The sequence below is a fragment of the Rattus norvegicus genome, chromosome 17 (assembly GCF_036323735.1).
Source record: "Rattus norvegicus strain BN/NHsdMcwi chromosome 17, GRCr8, whole genome shotgun sequence".
NCBI classification, from domain to species: Eukaryota; Metazoa; Chordata; class Mammalia; order Rodentia; family Muridae; genus Rattus; species Rattus norvegicus.
In genome coordinates, this window is record NC_086035.1 from 41,202,075 (window position 1) to 41,224,991 (window position 22,917).

Here is a 22,917-nt window from a genome sequence, read left to right on the forward strand (position 1 = left end):
AATTATTCAGAATATTAAGAATGTTTGGCCGCATATGATCATGCAAATTTGTGATCATGTCATTCAAGAGGAAGTGACAGAAAGATTGCTGTAAACTCAAAGCTGGCCTGAGCTACACAGTAAGTACAGGCCAATCAAGGCTACATAGTGAGGTCCTGCCTCCAGAAGCAAAAATAAAGTCAGGTGTAGTAACATATGTCTTTAATCTCATAACTTAGGAGGCAGAGGCAGAGGCAGAGGCAGAGGCAGAGGCAGAGGCAGAGGCAGAGGCAGAGGCAGAGGCAGAGGCAGAGGCAGAGGCAGAGGCAGAGGCAGAGGCAGAGGCAGAGGCAGAGGCAGAGGCAGAGGCAGAGGCAGAGGCAGAGGCAGAGGCAGAGGCAGAGGCAGAGGCAGAGGCAGAGGCAGAGGCAGAGGCAGTTAGGTTTATATTAGTTTCAGGCCAGCCTGATTGACATAGTAAGTTTCAAGCTAGCCATGGCTATAAAATGAGACCCTGCCTTAACATAAAAAAAATAACCTGCCCCTAGAGGTGTTGCAGGTGTCGCTGCTATGTAATGTGTGTCAGTAGGTGGCAGAGAGGAGAGAGGTTGTCCTGTGAACAGCTGAAAGATTAGTAGCCTAAGATTCTCTGGGGGAAAAAATGGAGCCTGAGATGACAACCAGAGACTGACACCAAGGGACCTGGACAGGGAGTTGTCCTGAAACGACATCATTCCCATGCCTTGCAGACCTGGATGGGCTCCCGGGATTGAGAACAAGTTGGAAACTAGAAGAACCCCTCCTGGGACCTGATGTCCCAATGAGCCTGAGACAGATGACCCTTTCATGGGGGCACTCAGTTAGGCTGGGCTAGGAGCAAGCCAGAGATGACTAGTAGACCAACACTATAGGGCCCAGTCAGGGATCTAGCCTGAGGTGACTACTGGTTTAGTGCACAGGCTGGAGTTGGGGAGCAGATTGTGCCTGAGATGACCCCTGTCCAGTGTAGTAATGCATGAGTGGGACATAGCACTCTTGAGACCACTCCTGAGACAATCCCAGACACTCAGAGACCCCAGGCACCACTAAGAGGAACAAGTAAGTAGTGGAAAAATGGAAAAGAAGGAGAAACAGGATGTAGCCACAAAAAAGAGGGGCAGAACTAGAGACTTGAGGGTAGTGAGTAGCTGGTGATGCCACCTGGGATCATGATGGGGTCCTGGCCTGTGCTGCCACTGGCAGTCACTTCTGTGTCTGTGGCCCCGCAGCAGGAGAGGTCTGTTACCACCAAAAGTCAGGCAGTTGTCTCTCATCTGGGCTGCTGCCCAGGGATATGTTGATGTCTGAGGGCTGTGCAGGACTGGTCTCACCCCTCACCTTAGCATCATGGGAGACCTGGCCTGGAGGCACAGAGAGCAGGAGAGATGACCCTGCCCCCAGCCAGCTACAGTACTCAGAAGACCTGGCCTGGCATGTTGTGGGAGTCATGGATGAGCCAATAGAGGATACAAGCTTGGGAGAACTTTCCTAAAGCCTCAGTTCACCTGACCAGGGAACTGGGGACCTCTGGTAAATCAGCCCTTATTTGCGACTTTTGTCATGCTTGGTAAGAAGTGCTATACATGCTCTTATATGCTAAAAGAAGATCATCTTACCCTATGCCCAAGAAAATAAGACAGAAAAACTGCAAAATAGTGCATGGAATATAGTATTTCACATGTATTCTCTAGACCCATGGTGCTCAAAGGGGTTCATATAGCCAAGCATACTAAGAAAAGATAGTTTCTACATGAGTTTGAGTGTGTCAGCCCCGCTGGAAGCTTGGTGTCTCCCATGGGAAGGAAGAGGATCCTTAGGGACTCTGTCTGTGGAAAGGAATGAATGTAGTTCTCTTGATACAGTTTGAATGTGAAAGGCCCCACAGACAGTCGTAGTTGACTTCATGGTCTCCAGCAAGTGGTGTTGTTTAGAGGAAGTCCTAGAAACTTTGGGAGGTGAACCTGGCTGGAAGCGCTAGGTAATAGAGGGGGCAAAATGGTTGCTAGGTCTTCATGTGGCTAATCGAATTTAAATGTAACCCACTAAAATTAAACTAAGGACTGGTAAGATGTTTCAGTTAGTTAATTGTTTGGCACTCAGGTATAAGGACCTGAATTCTGATCCCCAGATCCTATTAAAAGTTGAGTGTGGTGGACATCTGCAGCTCCAGTGCTGGCAGGCAGGGGTGCAGACAGACAGAACTCTTGAGTTCACTGGCCTGCCAGCCTAGCAGAAGGTAAAGTGAGAGACCCTGTCTCAAAAAGTAAGGCAGAGAGCAATAGAAAACACCTGGACACACACTTGTACACACACACACACACACACACACACACACACACACATGCACACACACACGCACACGCCTACACACACCATTGAACTAGAAAGTCATGCTATCACTTACTAAGCATATGTAACACTAGGCTAACACCTAGGACGAGGGGTCATTTCCATCAGGGCAGAAATGTCTATTGGACAGCAATGACATAGATACACCCAAACATTCAGGATGCTAGTCTTTAGTGACAGGCTAGCAGAATAACATAAAAGTAAGATTGGTCCCCTTACTTTTCATGACATTTTAAACTATCTATATGAAGCCAAAAATTGTAGCTCACGCCTGTGATCCTAACACTCAGAGGTAGAGAAGGGAGGTCAGGACTTCAAGGCTATCTTTAGCTATACAATGAGTTTGAGGCCAGTCTGGGCCACTACGTAAGACCTTTTCTGAAAAACCAAAAACCCTACCTGATAAAAATAATACATCCCCCTCCCCCAACTGCCAACAGCCAAAATTCTAGATCTGGAGACCTGGCTGATACACCAGAAAGAGAATTACCTGAGGTAATTCCTAGAATCACATCTTGAAGACCTGCCTCACATCATGGAATCTGCCTTCGGCAACTTCCCACATGCCTCAGAGTCAGAAAAATAGCTATGACTAGAATGTATACGTCATAGCTAGCAAATGAGAACACCTCATGAAAAGAAGGCACTAGATCTGAAATTTCTGTCCTTTGAGGAGTAGAGTATGAGCCTGCATACTGAGCCCTGTTCTTTGGGGCCCCCTCACTCCAACAGCTGGGAATACCCTGCTGCCTGAAGTTGGTCAGGATTTCTCCCAAATCAGGGGAGGAATGAGAAAGCATTACATCCAGCAACCATGGGTTGACCAGAAGGAGACCCTAAGACTTCCATTCATATTTCAGCACAGCCTCCAAAGGATATCAGGAACAAATCTTAGGAAATTTTGCCATTGTCCTGTGGGGACAAGACTGTTGGAACCTTGTTTGAGTTAAGAGGGAACTAAAGGACCTCTATAGATATAGAGACAGATAAGAGAGCAATGGATTTTCCTGGGAAACAGAAACCCACTTTACAGGATTTTTGAGGAATTCTGAGTGTTTACTCCAGTCAGAGTCTGGCCTGAGCTAAGCCCAGATTGTTATTTTAGGGGTTGGGATCTAACATTTTTGACCTGCCTACTATGGGGTCTGGGAACCAAACTCTGGTCCTCTCCCAGGGCAACAAGCACTCCTATTTTCTCTCCAGCCCCTGGAATACTGTTATAAATGTGAAAATCTTTTAGTTGAAAAGAATGTTTTACCAAAGATAGTTTCTTAATCACAGTATTGAAGATGCTAAAAATCAGGGAAACTGGGTGAGAAGTATGTGGGACCTAAAATAGCATTCGTTACAATGACAAACTACCAAAGGCTGCATCATATATAAAAATGATTTTCTTTTGTTTTTTAAAGATTTATTTTTATTTATTTTATGTATATGAATACACTGTTGCTGTCTTCAGCACACCAGAAGAGGGTATCTGATCCCATTACAGATGGTTGTGAGCCACCATGGGGTTGCTAGGAATTGAACTCAGGACCTCTGGAAGAGCAGTCCATGCTCTTAACTACTGAGCCATCTCTCTAGCCCCTTTTCTTCTTCTTCTTCTTCTTCTTCTTCTTCTTCTTCTTCTTCTTCTTCTTCTTCTTCTTCTTCTTCTTCTTCTTCTTCTTCTTCTCCTTCTTCTCTGTCTTCTTCTTCTCCTTCTCCTATTGCTTCCCCTTTTCCTCCTCCTTCTTCTAGTTATTGGTTTTAGAAATTAGTATGGCCCAATGAACGCTTTGTATTGCTCTGATAATAGCCCCTGACTGCATTATGTCATTGAAAACAGTCTGGTGCAGGAGTAAGAGTCAACAAGCTGAGACAGGAACAGAGTGAACAGAGAAGTTTCCATCTTGCTGGGTTTTGAGGGGTGGTGGTGGGAGGGGTGGTTTTAGTTTTGGTGTTCTCTCTCTCTCTCTCTCTCTCTCTCTCTCTCTCTTTCTCTCTCTCTCTTTTGTTCTCCCTCTCTCACTCTTCCTACAGTACTGGGAGTAGAACCCAGAACCTTGCACATGCTAGGGAAGTCACTGCCACTGAGCTACAGCCCAATTCTGTCTTGCTCTTTTAAAACCACCCCCTCAAAAGAACTAACTAGTGTCCCAAAGGCATGACTTCACTCTCTTCTGAAGGGAGTGTTGACTAAGGGCCTCTCACCAGGACCCACCTCTTAAAGAGCCTCCCTTATTTGAACTTTGACCTACCGAGGAAGCAAGGTTTCAGTACATGGAACTTCAGGATATAAATATTAATCATCCTGATACACACACACACACACACACACACACACACACGCGCGCGCGCGCGCGCAGATAGAGAGACTGACTTGTTTATAACAGGAACTCTCTTTACAATGTTAAGAAATTATGTTTAGATCTTTGTCCCTGGCAAATTGGGTTTTGCGCAGTGTCTTAGATCTAGAGAGAATCGTGATGGGCAGGAAACCATTACACCACCTTCCCGGCTGTGCTCTCTGACTGCCACCACCATCCCACCCTTGCCTCTGGTTCATGCTGAAGATCCAGAATCATGACTGACTCCAAGTACTTCACAACCAATAAGAAGGGAGAAATCTTTGAATTAAAAGCTGAACTCAACAATGAAAAGAAAGAAAAGAGGAAGAAGGCTGTGAAGAGAGTGATTGCTATGATTGTGGGGAAGGATCTGAGCTCTCTCTTCCCAGATGTGGTGAACTTTATGCAGACTGACAACCTGGACCTAAAGAAGCTTGTGTACCTCTATCTGATGAACTATGCCAAGGGTCAGTCAGACATGGCCATCATAGCTGTTAACAGCTTTGTGAAGGATTGTGAAGATCCCAATCCTTTGATTTGAGCCTTGGGAGTTAGAACCATGGGATGCATCCGGGTGGACAAGATTACAGAGTATCTCTGTGAACCCCTCTGCAAGTGCTTGAAGGATGAAGACCCCTATGTTCAGAAAACAGCAGCAGTATGCGTGGCAAAACTCCATGATATCAATGCCCAGATGGTGGAAGATCAGGGACTTCTGGATTCTCTGCGGGATCTCATAGCAGATTCAAACCCAATGGTTGTGGCTAATGCTGTAGCAGCATTGTCTGAGATCAGTGAGTCTCACCCAAACAGCAACTTACTTGATGTGAACCCTCAGAATATCAATAAGCTGCTCACAGCCCTGAATGAGTGCACCGAGTGGGGCCAGATTTTCATCTTGGACTGCCTGTCTAATTACAACCCTAAAGATGACCGGGAAGCTCAGAGCATCTGTGAGCGAGTGACGCCTCGCCTCTCTCATGCCAATTCTGCAGTGGTGCTTTCAGCAGTAAAAGTTCTAATGAAGTTTCTAGAATGGTTTCCCAAGGATCTGACTACTACAATATGCTGCTAAAGAAGTTAGCGCCTCCACTTGTCACTGTGCTCTCTGGGGAGCCAGAAGTGCAGTATGTTGCCCTGAGGAACATCAACCTAATTGTCCAGAAAAGGCCTGAAATCTTGAAGCAGGAAATCAAGGTCTTCTTTGTGAAGTACAATGATCCTATCTATATTAAACTAGAGAAGTTAGACATCATGATTCGTCTTTCATCCCAAGCCAACATTGCTCAGGTTCTGGCAGAACTGAAGGAATATGCCACTGAAGTTGATGTGGACTTTGTTCGCAAAGCTGTGAGGGCCATTGGACAGTGTGCCATCAAAGTGGAGCAGACAGCAGAACGCTGTGTAAGCACACTGCTTGATCTAATCCAGACCAAAGTAAATTATGTGGTTCAAGAGGCAATTGTGGTCATCAGGGACATCTTCCGAAAATACCCCAACAAGTATGAGAGCATTATCGCCACGCTGTGTGAGAACTTGGACTCCTTGGATGAACCCGATGCCCGAGCGGCTATGATTTGGATTGTAGGAGAGTATGCTGAAAGAATTGATAACACCGATGAGTTACTAGAGAGCTTCCTGGAAGGTTTTCACGATGACAGCACCCAGGTGCAGCTCACGCTGCTTACCGCCATAGTGAAACTGTTTCTCAAGAAGCCATCAGGAACACAGGAGCTGGTCCAACAGGTCTTGAGCTTGACCACACAGGATTCTGATAATCCTGACCTTCGAGATCGGGGTTATATTTATTGGCGCCTTCTTTCAACTGACCCTGTGACAGCCAAAGAAGTAGTGTTGTCTGAGAAGCCATTGATCTCTGAGGAAACAGACCTCATTGAACCTACCCTCCTGGATGAGCTCATCTGCCATATTGGTTCTTTGGCCTCCGTGTACCATAAACCTCCAAATGGTTTTGTGGAAGGGAGCCATGGCATTCATCGCAAACACTTGCCAATTCACCATGGGAGCACTGATGCGGGTGATAGCCCTGTTGGCACCACCACTGCAACCAACCTGGAACAGCCTCAGGTCATCCCCTCTCAAGGTGACCTTCTGGGGGATCTTTTAAATCTTGACCTGGGTCCCCCAGTGAATGTCCTGCAAGTGTCCTCCATGCAGATGGGAGCAATGGATCTTTTAGGAGGACGACTGGATAGCCTGCTTGGCAGTGACCTTGGCGGGGGCATTGGAGGAAGTCCGGCAGTAGGACAGTCCTTCATCCCGTCATCAGTGCCTGCAACCTTCGCTCCTTCACCTACTCCTGCTGTGGTCAGCAGTGGTCTGAATGACCTGTTTGAGCTTTCCACTGGGATAAGCATGGTACCTGGCAGACATGTGGCTCCTACGGCGGTCTGGCTACCTGCTCTTAAGGCTAAAGGCTTGGAGATTTCGGGGACGTTTACTCACCTCCAAGGGCACATCTATATGGAAATGAACTTCACCAACAAAGCCCTGCAGCACATGACGGATTTTGCCATCCAGTTTAACAAGAATAGCTTCGGTGTCATCCTGAGCACTCCCTTGGCCATACATACTCCACTGATGTCAAACCAGAGCATTGATGTGTCTCTGCCTCTCAACACCTTGGGCCCATGAAGATGGAACCTCTGAATAACTTGCAGGTGTCTGTTAAAAACAATATTGATGTCTTCTACTTCAGCTGCCTCATCCCACTCAATGTGCTTTTTGTAGAAAATGGCAAAATGGAACGCCAGGTCTTCCTTGCGATGTGGAAGGATATTCCCAATGAAAATGAGTTCCAATTTCAGATTAAGGAGTGTCATTTAAATGCTGACACAGTTTCCAGCAAGTTGCAAAACGACAGTGTTTACACTATCGCCAGGAGGAATGTGGAAGGGCGGGACATGCTGTACCAGTCCCTGAAGCTCACTAATGGCATTTGGATTTTGGCAGAGCTGCGGATCCAGCCAGGAAACCCCAATTATACGCTGTTGCTCAAGTGTAGAGCCCCTGAAGTCTCTCAGTACATCTATCAGGTCTACGACAGCATTTTGAAAAACTAATAAATGGGTCCAGTCAGCCTGTAATTAGTGCAAAAAAAAAAAGAAATTATTTTTAAAGACTTATTAAAGACAGAAAATGAGTGTGATGTTGACCCTGACAACGATGACTGTAACAGAGACCCAGCTTATCTGTCTTTCCCAGCTTCTTGGCAAATAGTAAATGTCTGAAGTCATTGGTCATTTGTGGTACTGAATCCTTGCACAACTTGGGGTCCTGAACCCTGACTAGGGGTAATGAAAGAATGAAGAAATGACAGGCACAAAAAACACAGAGAAGCTGGGGTTGGGTGCTCTGAGCTTGCTGATGGAAAAGCCATAGCATCTGAAAAGTTTAGCCTGTTTATTATATACAGGGGTGGGATTATTGAATACAGATTAACAAGGGGCATAGTTACTATATACAGCTGAACAAGGGGACAGGCTAAGCTAATTACAGTAGGAGTGTCTTTATAGAGGAACATTCTACTGCCTGTAAACAGTGTGGGTAGGTGGACATTTTCTGCACACACTGTCAAGATTCGGAAGGCTCTGCCGTCCCTCTGAGCCTCACCTGGAAAGCTTTGTCAACCTCCACGAATCCAAGATTACTTCTGTCATCATCCCTCAGAATGAAGGTTTTATGCTAGTTATCTCTCCCCAGGAGAAAAAGAGGGCCTTTGACATGTGGTCTCTATTTTATTCTGCATGCTGACGCATCACTCTGCTTCTCCAAGCCCCCAGCCTCATACTTCAGACCCAGCCCTTCCCTCCAGCCCTGGAGAAACTATTTCCATATAGTCATAAAACCGAGGCCATTTCCAACCTATTTGCCTATGTCTGAGATTTTTCTTGAAATGCATTTCCCTTATTTAATGTCTTTGCAAGGCCCTGTGCATATAAAGAAAGACAAACCTTTGGCCTCATCCATCACCCTTATTGGAACTATCCCTCATAAGCAGAAGGTTTGTAAACTGTGCTCATCATCCTTATTTCAAAAAGAGTTTTTTTTTTTTTAATTGGACAGTGAGTTTTGGACCCTTTTCAAACTCCCTGTTAAAAAGTATGCAGTTGCAGTAAGCAAGAGAGCATCTGTGTGGGAATTCTCACAGGTGCTTCTCGTTGTGGGGTATGGACCAGAGAAGACTTCTTAAACATGGGTTTAAGCCAATAGAAAGTCTTTATTTGGCTGCGCAACTATACTGGGTATTCTTTCTCTGGGTCAGTTCTTAAGCACAAAACTCATGTTCTGGGTTGATATACTTCAGTTAACAAGAACAATTAACCAGAAGCAGAACTACAGAAGCCAAAACTCAAGATGGTTAGTACATTTAGACTTTCCCAGAACTGTGGTCTTGATGTATTAGGCCTTTGTTTCAGTTCTAGCAGCTTGAATGATACTTACACCATGGAGACTGTTGAGTCCTGGGCCTGTTACACCTCTAGTACTAAGGCTTTAATTGCATTTTCCCTTTTGGGCTAGAGACGATCACAACCTGAGTTTTCCATCTCAGAAAGGAAAACACAAGATGCAGCTTTCTTCTAGTGGAGATATCAGGAGCTCCTCCTGCAGGTGGACTGATCTTCCTTTTCCTAACCGTTTCCAATGGTTTAGCAAAACCATTGCTTATTTGGAAACAGTCAATGTGACACAAAGAATCCAGGGACACAAGAATTTCCGCTAGTTGGAGGCAGGAACCCAGGCCTGTGATCCCAGCACTCTGGAGACTGAGAAAGGAAGGTCGCCTCAACACCAAGGCCAACCTGGACTCCAGAGTGAGACCCGTTTCCAAACAAATGAACCAGAACACTTGTTTAATATACTAATCACGTGTGCTCGTGTCTTCCAATGCAACACTCAATCTAGAAGTGCAGCCTATGTTAAAAAGCCTTACGATAAGGCAGTAGTCCTTAAGCAAGCTCACGGTCACACTCTTCTGCCCCATCATTTGGAAACATTAGATACATACACTATGGTTGCTTCTCGTGTGGAAGCTAAACTCATTGATCTAAAGGACAGAGTAGAGTCTGGGTTATTTGTGGGTCTGAAAGGAAGAGGGCGGAAGATGGGAGAAGAGAGTCCTGATGACAGCTTCGGTCCCTCTCACGCTTGTGCAGCTTGCTGGTCTATTGTTAAACCCTAGAGCAGCCTTTGCTGTAAAACCTCAGCTACAGATAGCAGAAGGTCCTAACCCTGGGACAACAGAATGTAACTGACAGAGCCACAAGATCAGACACGGGACCTTGAGCATTTCCTAAGGCTCAGATATGATGGAGACAAGTTTCAGCTGATCTTGGTTGGCTGTGTCTCCTGACAGTCAGAAGGCCCTTTTGTGGTGAAAATGCCCTTGGGACTGTGGATAAGTTGTTCCCACTGTAGCAAAAGCAAAGGCTCCAGGGTGTTCTCCACGTGTGTGCACTAACAAAGGGTTTGCATCTTCAAAAGACCTTGGGAAGAAATACTCCCAAGGAGGGATTGGACCATAGAGATTTGGAAGGGAAAACAGGTCACCTTACCCCATGAATATGCTATCCATCTGACAAATATAAAAGCTTCTTTTAAATCCTATATGCAGAACACACTGTGCTGTCCTGCACCCTCTTTGAGATAGCCTACTTCATGTTCTGCTCTGCTTCGCTCATACAAAAAATGAATGCTTAAGTCTGTGTCTCGGGCTGGAGAGATGGCTCAGTGGTTAAGAGCACTGACTGCTCTTCCAGAGGTCCTGAGTTCAAATCCCAGCAACCACATGGTGGCTCACAACCATCTGTAATGAGTTCTGATGCCCTTTTCTGGTGTGTCTGAAGACAGCTACAGTGTACTCATATATAATAAATAAATAAATCTTTAAAAAAAAAGTTGTCTGTGTCTCTTGACTGAATTCTTTACTTTGAGAAGACAAAAATGGAGAGATCCCTGTAAGCCAAAGACAGGCTTCACAGCAACGATAGGCAAGAGGGACCAAATTTTAGTTAGTAAGAGGAATACATTCTAGTGTTTTGTAGTAGCAAATGATTATAATCTAGAATAATCTATTATTAATATTTTTATTATTTACTTTGGTGAGTGTGTATGTGTGTGTGTGTGTGTGTGTGTGTGTGTGTGTGTGTGTGTGTGTGAGTCCAGGGACTGAATTGGTATCATCGGGCTTTGGTGGGAAGCACCTTGATCTTGCTGAGCCTTCTTATGAAAAATTAGAAAAGAGGAGCCTGAACGATTCAAACCTAAAGAAACAACAAAGGTGTCAGGTGCTGGTTATGATGTTGTGACAAGTACACATTGTCTTCATAGTTGAAATACCAGTGTGGCCAGAGTGCCGAACCACTGTCCCTAGTCCTTGGGAGTCAGCAGCAGCTGAATTACCACATGTTTGAGGCCAGCCTGAGCTACATACATATCAAGACACCCCCCCCCCCAATTAAAAATTAAATTAAGGGTTGGGGATTTAGCTCAGTGGTAGAGCGCTTGCCTAGCAAGCGCAAGGCCCTGGGTTCAGTCCCCAGCTCCGAAAAAAAGAAAAGAAAAAAAATTAAATTAAAAGGCCAGGCCCAGTGCCCCAAGCCTATATGTACTTCCAGCCACTCAAGACCACATGGGCTATAGGGAGTCAAAGCCAGCTTAGACAATCTAGTGAGACCCTGCCTTGAAGTAGAGACTAAAACAAGGGTTGGGGCTATAGTTCCGTGATGGGGCATTTGCTCAATGTGCACAGGGCCCTGGGTTCAATTCCCCTCCCAGTAAAGCAAAAGGAATGAGAAAGAGAAATACTATGGTTAACTTCACAAATATGCATAGCTTTTAAATGAAATATATCAATTGGGGGATGGGGGAGGGTGTAGCTGGGGTGAACACTCTTGATAAGGAGCTGATTCATTCATTAGTTTTAAAAATTGAACCAAAGAGCTGTAGAGATAGCTCACAAATCAAGAGCACTGACTGCTCTTCCAGAGGACCAGGGTTTGAGTTTCAGCACCTCATGGCTTTCTTAGGGAGCCAGACATGTGTGATACATAGACATATGTACAGGCAACATATAAAAATAAAATACTTTAAAAGTTCAATCAAAACATGATTGCCCGGGCTGGGGATTTAGCTCAGTGGTAGAGCGCTTACCTAGGAAGCACAAGGCCCTGGGTTCGGTCCCCAGCTCCGAAAAAAAGAACCAAAAAAAAAAAAAAAAAAAAAAACATGATTGCCACAACTATGGAGACATAAGTAAAAATGGTGTTGATAACAAATTATGACACATGCACATGAAACAGCTACAAGGATCTGAAATCTTCTTCTGCCCCCCCCCCCCCGTGGCTAACAGGAATGCCTGTGGTACACAGCCCTGAACCCCAGCAAAACACCCATGTAAATTAATTAATTAATTAGTTAATTAATTAATGTTAAAGACAAACACATACAAGAAATAGGTGGCAAGGATTCTGCAGCTGTGGAGAGTTGGAATGTTACAGATTCAGAGCCAAGATTATCTTGAGCTCTCTGTGATGCCTTTAATGGTCACTGACTGTCCACTCTTTATCTGCCCTGACACAATCAGCAAAAACTTCTCCGGAAACATTTGCAGGCTCCTAGTTTTCCTAGCCCAGCAAGTTAAGACTGTTATCAGACCGCATTTGAGACCTCCCACAGAGACTTTCCTCCCCTGCTGGAAGCCACACCCTTCCGATGTTCAATCCAGGGACCTAATCCAGTAAGATTAGTACAGTTCTAAGGTTCTCCCGCCCGTCCTGCACCAGCTCATTAAGGAATGCCACATGAACAAACTTGCACCTTGTTCTTCAGCTTGCAGCTTCTAGAACTCTAAGAGAACTGATCTGTCCATATGTCACTGCTGTGATAAATTTACCATGTAAATATGCTGTGTAAATACACAGGAAAGGGTTTATTTCAACTTTCAACTCTTTTCTCTCAGGTCACGGAGGGAAGCCAGGGCAGAAACTCAAGGCAGGAGCCAGGGCAGCAGGAACTAAAACAGAGACCATGAAGCAGTGCTGCTTACTGGCTTGCCCCATGACTTGCTCCACCTGCTTTCTTACAGAACCCAGTATCACCTGCCCAGGGATGGCCCCGCCCACAGTGAGCTGGCCCCTCCCACATCAACCATCAATAAAGAAAATGCCCAAAAGCCTTGCCCACAGGTCAATTTGAGGGAGAAATTTCTCAACTGTGGTTTCCTCTTCTCAGATGGAAGCCACAAGAGTGTTTTGTGCTGACGGCCTGAGCAGATCAATCCAACTGGACAGATCATTCCTCACATAATTTCCCATGCATGGCAGCATACTAGGCGTTCTCAGAAGTCCTGCAGGAGACAAAGGGGCTCTATTTCTTGGATATTGCACTCGAATCAGCATCTTTTGAATCAGAGTTTGAGGACATGAGGCAGGACTTTGCAGCTCTGAAACACACACACACACACACACACACACACACACACACACACACACCCCATGGAGTCAGGGAGGAAGCTCCGTGGGTAAAGCATCTGCTGTGCAAGCAGAACCAGAGCTTATTAAAAAAAAAAATCATCTATTCGATGTGCTTGTGCTCGTTGCCTGAGTGTATGCCTGTATGCCGAGTGCACACTTGATTCCTACAGAGGTCAGAAGAAAGCTCAGGTCCCCCGGAATTAGGCTTAGAGATGACTATGAACCAGCATATAGGTGCTGGAAATCAAACCCAATGAGACTTGGGGTTCAGATCTCAGTATCCAGGTAAAAGCTGGCATGTGTTGTATGACAAAACTTTTCCTGGGGAGATGCCACACATGTCTTCTCACCCCAGACAGAGAAGCCATGACAGACTAAAGTATGGATACCACTGAAGTCCAACTCGGTGAATCCATGAGGTTTATTGGGGCTAATTCACAAGAATGTGGGTTACTTGTATAAGCAGAGATGACTCAAAGACAGCTACATCACCCAAGTCACCCCAGCATGGGTGACAGCTCATAGAGCTGAGAAGATGGAATGCACTGCACAGCCTGCAGGTAGTTCAACAGATTCCAGAGTGTCTAAGCTTCATCCAGGCACCTCAGCTGGCTTGAACTTCTAGGTCTGGTCATCTAAGAGTCTTCTTTGCAGCTTGTCTTGTCTACATCTTTGCTGCTCTATTGGGCTATTTACAGAGGGACTCTTAGCTTTTATTGGTTACTCTGGCAGGGTGGAGCCTAGTGAATCTGGTCAGTTTCAGGAATTTCCTGAAGCTCCTTTGCATTGAGTCCTTCCACTGTAAGGACTTCCCTGCAGGATGGGATGTTTCAATTTCAGAGAAAACCGCTGCACTGCTGAACATAAGTTTGAAGACAGCTACTCTAAGGTTCCTTGGCCAGCCAGTCTTGCTAATGGGTGAGCTCCAAGTTCAGTATGAGATCTTGTCTTCAAAACCAAAATGGAAAGCAATACAGGTGACACTTGACATTTACCTCTGGCCTTAACATACATCCGCATTTGCATATACACGTGTACATACATGTGTGTGTCACATGCACATATGCATATACAGACACACTGAAAAATCTCTTTCTGAAACTATGTCATGTACAGGGGCTCTTACCTTTCCACTATATTAAGGTAGTGAGCAGTGATCAGGTGTTTGTGGATCCAGAGCCAGCAGCACAGCTGACAGATCTCAGGCAGACCATAGACACAAGCATGGCTCTGCCTGGAGTGGTCCCTGTATTTTTCTGAGACATGTGAGAGCTGTGTATGTTGTCACACACCTGTTATCCTAGCACTTCAAAAGCCAAGGCAAGAGGAGTACCAAAAGTATGAACAGCTTGGGCTATAAAGCAACACTCTGTTTCAAAACAACAAATTTTCTTGTTATGTGGGGGTATTAAAGGCATGATGGTCCCCTGAGTATAAGAGTCCAAGACTCGGGGGTTGGGGATTTAGCTCAGTGGTAGCGCGCTTGCCTAGCAAGCGCAAGGCCCTGGGTTCGGTCCCCAGCTCCGAAAAAAAGAAAAAAGAGAAAAAAAAAAAGAGTTCAAGACTCTTCTGGGCAATATAGAGAGATCCCCATTCTCAAGCTGTCAAAATCTCCACTTATTCATTCTCCAAATAGTGAGCGCCTACAAAGCATCTGGTTACTTCAGATCTGCGCACCACAACCCCTTGAGTGCAGCTACTTCTGCATGCCACCAGCAGATGGCAGTAGTAGTTGGTGGCAGTTTAGATTAAAACTTGACACTGAACCAGTGCTCAAAACTACTTCATTAGTGCTCATGTGTATCCAAGGGACCTTTTGGGGGTGAAAGTTCCACATCTGGGACATAATTATAAGTGTGATTACAAGTTGAAGATAAGAGATTCAACACATGGAAAGTTCTCATCACAAGGAATGGACTCACAGATAAGGCACATTAATAGCATGACTGATACTGATCTCCTGACATTTTACAAAATGTCAATCTGCCCCCCCCCAAAAAAGAAAGAAGTCAAATCAGGCGCTGGAAGGAGACTGCTTGGCAGGACACCAGCAACTTCCACCACAAGAAACCTAATATGACAGATCCCAACACAAACTGTTAGGCAACGGTGTGAAAGCAGGAAGCTGGAAAGAAATCGTAGTGGTTGCTTTTTTCACGGGACATTTGGAAGTACTTAGGCTGTCACTCCATCATTAACCCAGGGTCTTCAAGGATCCTGCCTGGCTCTGTTGATCGGGGGGGGGGGGGGATATCTGGTTTACAAATGAAGTTCATAGCCACACAGCCAACGAATTACAAAGCCACTGGAAAACTGATTTGGCTCAAGCTCATTGTTTCTTGGACAAAAAGAACACAGTTGGACTAAGAATTGACTCAGTTTAATCGATCCAGAATTTGGAAGCCTCAGGTGAACTTACCTTACTTATTGTTAAGATTGGGGGTAGAAGGAATAGAGGACACAATTGGAGGTGAGGGTCAGGGAAAAGAATAATTCCATCATGGGAATGAATATAAACTTTAAGGTATGGATGATGTCAGAGGGCTCTCAAGCATTCTGTTAAAGAGGCAAACTGGTTCCAACTGCAATTCCAACATCTCCCTGGTAACGAGTGGAGAAGCTTCGTAGGATGATACTGAACTTCTCGTCCTCTTGCCTCCCCCTCCCCAGTCCTAGGATTGCAGGGGATTCTGGGATCAAACACAGGTTTTCCTCCATGCTAGGCAAGCTCTGCATCAGCTGAGCCACATCCTAGCTCAGCGAAGACTATTTTTGCATGGAGATCGCCACAGCCTGAACTAATGGTGGACAGTGTCTGCCTAATTTTTATAATGATTCACAGGATCAAAAATGAAGAGGAAGAAAACTTGCAGACAATGCTGATAACACCTGTGTCTTAAGATCCTCAGGTGTCAGCTCTTAGGGTAACTTCTCACTCAGCAAGGTATGGCTCAGCAGGTAAATGTCCTTGCTGCCATGCCTGGTGATCAGAGTTTGAGCCCCAGGACCTGCAATGGCAGAAAGAACCCATCCCCAGAAGTGTCCTATGACTGCTGAATGTTGTGGCACACACACGCACATGTGCACATACACACACACACACACACACACATGTTAAAAAAGTCACATGACTTTATTTGTTTAAATTAGGAAATTTGAAAAGATTTTTTTTTCTAAACTGCTGCCATGGACTTTAAGGCTGACTTATTCCTTTTATTTAGTTAGTTTTTGTTTGTTGAGACAGGCTCTCACTACGACCTGGCTGGCATGGACCTCACTGAGATCCACCTGCTTCTGAATCCCAAGTGCTAGGAGCAAGACTTCATCCTATTCCTGGCACTGGACCTACTCCTTAGCCTTGCTGCAAAGATGCCCATACTTTTCCTGGGAGTGGGAGTAGGAACATAAAGGTTAAACAGAACACACAGATAGTGACTAGCAAAGACAAGCCCAGCTCCCAGCTCCAGTTAAACGTGGCTCTCTCTCTCAAAAAGAAGCTTCTTTTTGGAGCAGGTAGACATCGTCACAGAAAACCACAAGTGGTCAAAATGCAGAGAACAACTGTTCCATGGGGTGCCTTGCCTCAGTGGACACATCTACAACACAACCTCTGCACCTGAGGCTCAGAGAACATCAAGAAGACTGTGAGAGCCAGAGGACCAGGAAGTCAGTCGTGGGATTGTGTCTCCTAGAAATGACAGGAACTCTGCATCCATGTGTTGCAGAACCCCAGACTTTAGTACAACTGACTCCATGGTGGGTACATAAAACTTGGCACATAGACAATATTACCTGACAGGATGAAAACAAAGACTTAGTCTAATAAAGTCTATAGTTCTGGAGGAAGTTTCTAAATGTACTAACCTTGCCTTTTGGCTTCTGTAGTTCTGCTTCTGGCTAACTGGTCTTGCTAAGTGAAGTGCGTCAACCCAGAAGGATACGAGTTTTGTGCTTAAAAGCTCATCCTGAAGAGACAAGAGAGAGGAGAGGGTGAGAAGCCATGGCAGGTGACCTTAAGATTCTGCTCTGTGTATTTACAGGTTGTTATTAATGTTCCTAAGGGATGGATGGTACTGGGCTTTGTGTGTTTAAGTGGGCAATTATATCTTATCAATTGGATCTAACATTATTGTGTTGGGTGTTCTTTTATGTGAGGGTTTGAGTGTAGGAAAGTGTGCTGCTGGGATGTGTTTCCGCCAAGATATCTAGCAGATATCTTGGGGCACCGCGGTGCGGACCTAGCGGGGTAAAAGACAACAATACTCTTTTATTATTATATTTTTACAACAACAGATGGCAAACCAAGGTGATGGGCAAGAATCCACTAGTAATCCTAAGAGTTGAGAGAAAGTTATTATTTTCTAAGTAAGAGGAGGCGGTGCCTCGTTAAGTCATGTGATATCTTAAGCACGGGAATTTTTTTTTTTTTTTTTTTTTTTGTTCTTTTTTTTCGGAGCTGGGGACCGAACCCAGGGCCTTGCGCTTCCTAGGTAAGCGCTCTACCACTGAGCTAAATCCCCAGCCCCTTAAGCACGGGAATTTAAACAAAGAAACAGGGAAGCCACCTGGGCTGGCAGGCTGTAGGTCCCCTGCTGTGTGATAAGTAATGCAGCTCAGAGAGTTAGAGATTAAAGCTGCTTTTTAAAGAAAGTTGTTTAGAAAGTCTTTCAGGATACTCTTTTTATTCTTTTTACCGTGGGCTCCACGGGGAATTTTGGGTTGAAATCCTAGTTAGACAAGCTACTTCTTTATTACAGGTATTATTAAAAGGTGATTAAGTTTGTTTTTAGAAAGAAGAGAGTAAAGAGTTTACCTGAATCAGGTGGGGATTTTCATCCACAGTACAGAACTTAGGGAAAAATTAGTCACTACCTCCAAGTAGAGAGTTGTGATTGGATGTCTGCAACACCAGGGAGAGTGAATGCAGGCATATATTGTAGAAGTTATTGAGGTTAAAGAAAAATCTATGGCTCCAGGTAGAGAGCTTAACAGATGGATATATTTTGGGCTAAAGTCCTGAGTTTTAAGTTGCTTATTGGTTTTAGAATTGATAGAAGGTGTTTAAGTTTGTTTTAAGGAGAGTAAAGAGATTATCCGAATCACGTGGTGATTTTCTTTTTTTTTTTTTTTTTTTTTTTTCTTTTTTTTTTGGTTCTTTTTTTTTTCTGGAGCTGGGGACCGAACCCAGGGCCTTGCGCTTCCTAGGCAAGCGCTCTACCACTGAGCTAAATCCCCAACCTCGTGGTGATTTTCATCTATGGTTCGGAACTTAGGGAAAAATTGGTCACTAACTCCAAGTAGAGAGTTGTGATAAATGTCTGTAACACCGGGGAGAGTGAATGCAGACATATATTATAGAAGTTATTAAGGATAAAGAAAAATCTGTGGCTCCGGGTAGAGAGCTTAACAAATTAAGATATTTTGGGCAATTGATATTGGAATTGATAGAAGGTATTTGGTTTGTTTTATGAATTACCCTGCTAAAGGCCATATGGCTTGTTGATGCCAGCTAGCAAGGGTTTGTGGTTATTTTTGATATTTACCACAACAGGAAGCTCAAATTCTCTTAGTGTGGGTTCCATGGGAACTTTGGGTTAATTTCCTAATATCACAGAGTACAAAAGCTTATCAGGCTCATTGTTTAGCTTACTTCCTTTTTTAAAAATTGTTTAATCTTCATGATGGGTATGACTTTGAGTTTTATGGTTATATTATTACTCTGGGAGAGAGTGCAAGATACAAGCTTTTCTGATTTCAGACTAAGGAACACAGTATTTTGGGAGAAAGATTTTGTCTTTGTGTTTTTAAAAAGTGTGATTAGGCTCTGGAAACCTCACAGAGTCATACTGATCAGATTTGATAGAGGTAGACCACCTGAAAAATTTATTCAGAAGAATCAAACAAAAAGATATCTCGATTCTAAACTTTTGTCTTGAGAGTTGTATTTTACAGAGTGTGCCTACTTGGAATCAGGTGACTTCACCAGAACCTCCCCATTGAATTTGTAAAGTACGGGTGAAGGGCAGGTACAGAATAGAAGGAGGCCTGTCATTGGAGGAGAAGGAAGGATGGGCGGGAGAGAAGTTTGAAGGAAGAGGAGGAGACTAGAGGAGGAAGGAGGAGACAAGAGAGAGGAGAGGGTGAGAAGCCATGGCTGGTGATGTTAAGATTCTGCTCTGTGTATTTACAGATTGTTATTAATGTTCCTAAGGGATGGATGGTACTGGGCTTTGTATGTTTAAGTGGGCAATTATATCTTATCAATTGGATCTAAAAAAAAAAAAAAAAAGCTCATCCTGAGAAAGGTTCAGTGCCACCCTGGGATTCTGAACACCCAGTGTAGTCTCTGAACAGCTAATAAAGGCTTTGTATTGGCTTAACCATTTGAGCAATCTTCTCTGGTACCCTACAACTTATGATACTTCAACAATATGGCTGTCTAAAAACCTAAGCAAGTATGTGTGGGTAGTATAACCAAAGAGAGAGGCCATGAATTTGAAAGGGGGGTGTTATTGAGGGGTTGGAGAAATGAAAGAGCAGGAGAGGGAGAGCAGGAATTGTGTAATTATATTTTAATTAAATTATTAAGAAAAAAGAAAAGCATAAAAAATGATGATTTTCATTCTGTAATGAAAATAAGTGGAAACATTTCCTTTCTGTGGCTGTTTCTTCCTCTTTCCTCCCAGGGAAGTAAAGCAAACAGGACAGAAACAAACAGCTGTAGGCAGTCTTTCAGCAAACTTGAGTGCGCGTGTGCCTGTGCGTGTGTGTGTGTGTGTGTGTGTGTGTGTGTGTGTGTGTGTGTGTGTGCTTTCTTCCTTTTTTTGTTTTGATAAGATCTCATGTAGCCTAGGCTGGCCTTGAACCGAGTAATCCTATTGCCTTAGCCTTTGAAGTGCTAGAATTTCAGGCAGGAGCCACCAATTCTAATGACTAGTTTTTCTGTTTTTGATGGGAGAGAGAATTGATCTCTGATCTATCACAGCCAGAGCCACCCTCCTCCACACCCCCAGCTTTTTGAAGCTTCCTTTTGCTCCACAAAGTCTTAGGCTTCCTGCACTTCTGTGTCTCCTGCAGTCACATGCCCCCTCCTCTCTGAATGTCATGATAGAGGCCTCCATGAACGTCTGCCTGGCTGCACATGTTCCATAAGGAACCATGAAGCTCTGAAGGTCCACACCCAGGATCAGCACTTGCCAAGTAGTCAACAGAGGGGAACAGGTGGCCTTTTGTTGGCCAGTCCCCAGATGTCAGACTGTTGATGTGAAACATTGTTATCCCCTCAAGCAGAGTAAGAAAGAGTTTATTCTGAGCCAAATACAATAGACCATAGCCTGGAATCAAGGACTTGGGAGGTTTCAGATCATAGAAATGGTTATGTGAACTTCCATAGTCACAGAACAACAACAGCAAAAAGTCATAATATACTGTTTACCAAATGCTTTGGTAGGGACAGCGGAAAGGTGGGTAACAAGAGGACTTGTTTTTGCTATATAGATCCATATGATGTTATCTAGTGATGTTGTTAGTTTTGGGATTGGTGGAAGCCTAAGTCTGCTAAGAATACAGTCCTAAGATTTTATCTAATAGTCAAAAAGGATGTTAAGTCCAGTACAGGAAGTAGATAATAAATGACTTTAAGGGGATTAACTGTGGTTCAATATAAGTTTTGCTTTAGAGCTACAACATTTTAACTCTCCACTCTCAGAAAGTTCTAGTTGGCCTGGCAGAGTCTTCCATGCAGGCCTGGGTTTTCCTCTGTGGACTGTAGTTTACAGTACTTTTCATTAAAGGATGATAAATAATTTAGCAGAGAAGTTCTGGGGATGAAGCTCAGTAGAATGCATGGCTGCATATATGAAGCCCTACATTAAAAACCGGGCAAGGTGGCATGCAACCAGTGGATATGGGAGGATACCAAGTTCAAGATTATCCTTGGTTCCCTAGAGAGCTTGGGGTGCATGAAATCCAGCCTTGAAAATTTAGCAGAGTCCGTTAGTCATTGTTTCAGGTTATAAACCTTGTTGCTGATTTTTGGCAACTCCTTGGAGTCCTTTGGGGCTATATTTGGAAGTAACTTTCTCTGAATCTCTCCCCTTTGTGTATGTATCATAATTTTAGGGGCAGAAGCCCTGGCTCCTGAAGACCTAGCAGGCCGAATGGACTGTATTCTGACAGCCAATTAAAGAGACAGTCATGGTAGAAAACAAAAAGATTTATTCATACGTTGGAGAAGATGCCGGGTCCAGTGACTAGGGTTGATCTTCAAGGCGTACACGCATTGCGTTTAAGCAAAGGAAGAATTAGGGCAGGAGGACAAGAGGTATTGCTGAGTCTGTGGCCCTGGTCAGTGCGTAGTCAGCTTCATCACTGTCTCCACTCCTGTTCTTCGAGGTATTTCAGAGGATCCTGGTGTGCTCAGGTCAAGCTGGTTCTCAGGAGGTAATTATATCTGCCTCAATGCACTCTCGCCCCTGTGATAGTTGCGCACCACCCGTCTGGGGTGGGGTCCTGCCCAGCCAGCTTTTACTGTTCTTGCTAACTATAGATTTATGTCAGTGGCTGCTTCTGTGCCCTGGGAGGGGGTGAGGCAGTTAGGTGGACAGTCACTTCCTTGAGTGATTGGCGCCAACTGTGCAGAGTGGAGCAGCTCACTGGGCATTGTGAGGAACCAGAGAGAAGTATCGCTTCCAAGCTCTTGTCCTGCTTTAGTCACCTTGTGCTCCTCAGCAAAAGCCGCTTCAAGGTTATTTTTAGTTATGGACATGCGTGTGTGAGCATGCGCACATGGGTGCAGGTGGCTGCATCAAGAAGAGTGCCCCAGGCTAGACGAGGCAGCTGTAAGCTGCTAGACCTGGAACTCGGGTCCTCTGGAAAAGCATCAGGTACTCTTAACCACCTAGCCCATTGTTCAGCCCTCGGAAAAGCAGCTCTTAGGGCCCCTTATATAGTGTGACCTCTTGCCTTGACCTCATCAGATTCTGACTGGGTGATTTTGGGTTAGAACTTTTAAGAGTTCACCTTCAAAGTTAGGCAACTGTGAGCAGCAGGGGACGGTGTGAGGTAGAGAGGGACTGAATGACCAGTCTGTGTTGTCATGTACTTCATCCCCCACCCTTTCACACAAGCTTCTGACTCAGAGATCACTTAAGTCTCTAGCTCCTGGGGGCTTTTCTTTTTCAGTTTTCAAGACAGATTCTTATCTAGCCCCACCTAGTTCCTAACCCTATGTATCTTTTTTTTTTTTTTAACCCTATGTATCTTAGGATGTTCATGAATACTGGTCCCGCTGCCTTCACCTCCCAAGAGCTGGGATTACAGCCACTTCACCCTGGGGGTGTTCTTGAATTCTGCTATTATTGCGTTTTGAATGTGAAATGTATTCAACAGGTTCCAGTGTTTGAACACTGGTGGCATTGTTTTAGAAGGCTGTGAATCCTTTCGGGAGTGGAGCCTTGTGGGAATCAGTTGATCACTACTTGATCACTTGATGTTTTATAGCCTAACCTCATATTTTCTGCTTTCTAAAGAACAACATACTATGACTTTCCACTTCACATTCCTCCTCCATGCCTTCCCCATCAAGATGAACAGTGACTTCAAACTTCAAGCCAACCCTTTTTCCCTTAAGGTGCTTCTTGTTGAGTACTTGATTTCAGAAATAGGAAGAGCCACTGGTATGGGAAATTGGGGTTCTGGGCTGCAGCTAAGTTGGCCACGTGCTT

General features: G+C 44.6%; 2 pseudogenes; both read left to right on the forward strand.

The window, feature by feature from the left end:
• Positions 1-516: 516 nt before the first annotated feature.
• LOC120098001 (small nucleolar RNA SNORA17) lies at positions 517-626 on the forward strand (annotated as a pseudogene).
• Positions 627-4,783: 4,157 nt separating this feature from the next.
• Ap1b1-ps1 (adaptor related protein complex 1 subunit beta 1, pseudogene 1) lies at positions 4,784-7,820 on the forward strand (annotated as a pseudogene).
• The last annotated feature ends 15,097 nt before the right edge of the window (positions 7,821-22,917 follow it).